This window comes from Triticum dicoccoides, chromosome 1A, assembly GCF_002162155.2.
Source record: "Triticum dicoccoides isolate Atlit2015 ecotype Zavitan chromosome 1A, WEW_v2.0, whole genome shotgun sequence".
Classification (NCBI taxonomy): Eukaryota; Viridiplantae; Streptophyta; class Magnoliopsida; order Poales; family Poaceae; genus Triticum; species Triticum dicoccoides.
In genome coordinates, this window is record NC_041380.1 from 413,728,708 (window position 1) to 413,733,319 (window position 4,612).

Genomic DNA, 4,612 nt, shown 5'->3' on the forward strand with positions numbered 1-4,612 from the left:
ATTCTCATTGTCAAACTCCTATGGCTAAGTGAGGGCGATAAAGACCGTATAGTCTGATTGCCTTGTTCATTGCGCTAAACACCTCCCTTAAGGACCAGAATGTGGAGTAAAGAGTGTTTAGATTTATCCCGAACACCCCCGTACTATCTACGTGGGGGCAGAAGCCGACGACTGGCCAACCCTCAGATTTCATAAACAACCGCACAGGAGGTAAAATTTTAAAAAGTCGCAAGCATTATATTACATAATGACATTGTTTCATATTACAGGACAAGATAATATGAATGTTTTCATGGGAATGTAACATCCTTCGCACATTGCTCCGCCACAAGGCGGGATCCCTCCATGACACTATCAAAATATAGCTCGGGTCGGTGGTGCTCCTTGCCCTCAGGCGGCCCCTCGGTCATCAGCTTCTTGGCATCCATCTTCGCCCAGTGCATCTTGACGCAGGCAAAGGCCATCCGTGCACCTTCAATGCAGACCGACCGCTTCACGACTTCAAGCCGTGCGCAGGCACTCACAAGCCGCTTCACAAGTCCGAAGTAGCTGATGGGCATGAGCTCGGCAGGCCATAGCCAGACTATTAGGTCCTTCATGGTTAGCTCGGCCGCCTTATGCAGCTCAACCAGCTATTTCAGCTGGTCGCTGAAGGGCACTGGATGTTCTGGTCCAAGGTATTGAGACCAGAACAGCTTCTCCGTAGAACTCCCTTCTTCGGCTCGATAGAACTCGGCAGCATCTGATACGCTGCGCGGAAAATCCGTAAACGCCCCTGGAGAGCTCCAAATTCGGGTAAGTAAAAGGAACGTTTCCTTCGTAGACTTGCTTTGCATAATGAAAGACTTACCCGCCGCGATCTTCTTGGCCGCCTGGATTTCCTGGAGGGTGCTCTGGGCTTCGGCCCGGGTATCTTGTGCGTTCTCGCAGGCCTTCGCAAGTTCGGAACCTTGCATCTTAACATCACGCTCCAAGGACTCGTACTTCTTGACGGCGTCCTGGAGCTCTTGTCGGACCTCGCTGACCCGGGCCTTGTGCTTCTCGCGCATAGCGCGTTCCTCGACCGCTTTGTTCTCGGCCTCGGCCAACGCCTTCTTGAGGGTCGCCACCTCGGTCGTGGCCCCTAATAAGGTTCATGACACTTTAGTCAGCACGAACCATTCATCCTTCCCAAATATACACGCAGGTTACTGCATACCTTGGCTGTCCTCCAGCTGCTTCTTCACGAGGCCGAGCTCTTCCTCGGCCCGCTCCAGGTTCTGCTTCTGTCCGGAGACCTCCGCAGTATGAGTGGCAGCAGCCAGCAGTGATGCCTGCTTATTCACATAGACATCTTATGTTAGACTCATGCGAAAATTATCTTGATCCTCTGTTCAACTTTTTATTTTCGAACACCGAACAGAGCATCAAGGGCTACTGTCTACACTGTCATATTCTTTCTACAATTACATTACTTACCTCAAAGCCTGCTAGAAGGCTAGCGCAGGCTTTGGTCAGTCCGCTTTCGGCGGACCGAACCTTCTCGATCACCGTACCCATAAGGATACGGTGTTCATCCATAATGGAAGCGCCTCGCAGCGCTTCTAGCAGATTATCCGGTGCCTCTGATTGGACAGAGGTCACCGGCGGAACATGCACACCTCCTCATTTCGGGGAAGCCTGCTTTCCTGACTCCGAAGCCGTGTAGGTCTCTGGAATGGTATCCGGCTGGGGGCCGAATTGAACTTGGCCCTCATCACCAGTCCCCATGGAGGCTTTTCCCCCATCTGTCCGACGGCTGAGGAGTCATCTTTTGGCGCCACCCTGACGACCTTCAGAATCTCTCCTTAATCTGGGAAGGCCCTTTGGGACACCACCTCGTCATCACCCTTGGCTGGGGAAGAGTGAGTGGGCGACGGTGACACGCTAGCCATCTCCTTTGAATCTAGCGTACCTCTTGTTGAGGATCGCGGGGAGTTGTCACGGGCCGAACTGCAATGGCATGATTTAAACATATTATGATTACAAAGCGGAAAGGCCAGACCTTTGGACGTGCATAAGGTTTTGGGTACTTATGAGGCTGTCGGAGGCTTGGTCCGGGGCAGTCGCTCCGGACTGCTATCGACATCCCATGCGGAGTTATCCGCGAGGGAGCCCTTCCCCCTCTTGGGCGCCTTCGCCTCCAGATTCATGGAGGCCCCCCTTTTCTTCCATCCTCTCTCAGGAGGGGAGTCGCTTTTTTCCTCCTCCTCCTCGTCATCTTCGGCGGCCGAAGAGTGAGTCTCGTCTTCGGACGTCACGTCCGAAGAACTTTTTTGGTGAGGTCCACTCCTGGCCCCCTTGGCCGTTTTCTTGGCCTTCTTCTCTGGCACATCTTAAGGCGTCGGAAACAGCATCTTCATCGGAAGTGGGGTTTCTTGGTCTTCGGGTAGCGGAGCCAGACAATTAATCCGCCACGCTGTGTCGATCCAGGCCTGAAAAATTGATAGGAAGGCTTAGACTCCTTGATCAAAATATGCCAGTAAAGGGTATACCTTGAAAACACGAAAGAACTTACCGGATTCGCCTAGCGTTTTAAGCTAAGCCCGCGATCCTCGGTCGTGGGCGGTGGTGTCTCGTCGGCCTTAAAGAGCACTTTCCAGATGTCTTCGTGCGTCGTGTCGAAGAGCTCTAGTAGCGTCTGGTGCTTGGTCGGATCGAACTCCCACAAATAGCAAGTCCGGCGTTGCCACGGAAGGATCCAGCGAATGAGCATAACCTGGATCACGTTGACAAGTTTGATTCTCTTGGTTATCATGTTCTGGACGCACGTCTAGAGCCCAGTCAACTCGTTCGAGGAACCCCAGGTTAGGCCCTTCTCTTGCCAGGAGGTGAGCCGCATCGGGACTCCGGATCGGAACTCGAGGGCCGCCACCCAGCTGGTGTCGCACGGCTCGATGATGTAGAACCACCCCGACTGCCACCCCTTCACCGTCTCCACAAAGGAGCCTTTGGGTCAGGTGACATTGGGCATCTTGCCCACCATGGCGCCTCCGCAATCTACTTTTTGGCCACTCACCACCTTCGGCTTCACATTGAAGGTCTTCAGCCATAGGCTGAAGTGGGGCGGGATGCGGAGAAAGGCCTCGCACACGACAATAAATGGCGAGATGTTGAGGATAGAGTTGGGGGCTAGATCATGGAAGTCCAGCCCGTAGTAAAACATCAATCCGCGGACAAACGGGTGGAGAGGGAATCCCATCCCGCGGACGAAATGTGTGAGAAACACAACCCTCTCATGGGGCTCTGGGGTAGGGAGGATTTGTCCCATGGCCGGGAGACGGTGAACAATCCCCTTGGCAAGGTATCCGGCCTCCCGGAGCTCCTTGATGTCCTTCTTCTTGACGGAGGAGGCCATCCACTTGCCTCCGGATCCGGACATAATTGGAGTGCTTTCTCGGGCGGGGAAAGCTAGAGCTTGGGCGCTGGAGCTCGAGAATGGATGGGTAGAGGAAGAGAGAAGGCGTGAGAGAAGAAGGGGAAATCCTTATCCCCTTATGAAGGTAGTGCATATCGAACGCCTCCCCACTTGCCTTAAAACTCGCCTATTCCCAAGGGTTGTGTAAACAGGCACGGTTGGGTTACCCACACCCGAATTGATGAAACTCCCGCAATAAGGGGACATGATCTCTGCTTTGACAAGACGTGCCAATGGCAACCGCGTCTCGAAACGTGGAGCGGCAGACGAAAAGCGGTTCAAAATTATGACCGGGCAAACGTGATGTCATATTACAAAAATTTGTCAGTAGATTGGACTCGTGGAAAATTATCCTTTGCGGTTGTGTGTGGTGCGTGTGTTACAGGTCCGGACACATTCGATACGTCCGAGGACTATCTTGGAGTCCGGAAGGAGGAACCCGCATTGCAATGCCGAAGACAGATCTACGCGCCGGATACCTTGTCATTGAAGCCAGGTTCAGGGGCTACTGAGGGAGTCCTGGACTAAGGGGTCCTCGGGCGTCTGGCCTGTTAGCCATGGGCCGGACTGATGGGTTGTGAAGAACACGAAGACCGAAGACCGCACCCATGTCTGGACGGGACTCTCCTTGGCGTGGAAGGCAAGCTTGGCGACCAAATATGTAGATTCCTTTCTTTGTAACCGACCTTGTGTAACCCTAGATCCTCCCGGTGTCTATATAAACCAGAGGACTTAGTCCGGAGGAGAGAGATATATTCATTACCATAGCCATACAAGCTAGACCTCTAGGGTTTAGCCATTACGATCTCCTGGTAGATCAACTCTTGTAATACTCATATTCATCAAGATCAATCAAGCAGGACGTAGGGTATTACCTCCATAGAGAGGGCCCAAACCTGGGTAAACACCGTGTCCCCTGTCTCTTATTACCATCGACCTTAGACGCACAGTTTGGGACCCCCTACCCGAGATCCGCCGGTTTTGACGCCGACACCGAGGGCGGCAGTAATTTTTTACTGCCGCCTGGGGGAGCGGTACTACCGCCCTCGGTGCGGCACTTCCACCTAGGCGGTACTACCGCGCTGTCGAGGGCGCGTGGGGGTTAAGAGCGGGCAGGGGAGTTCCAACTCCCCCATACCCATTCATCTGTTTCTCCCCACGCCGTCTCTCTCTCTC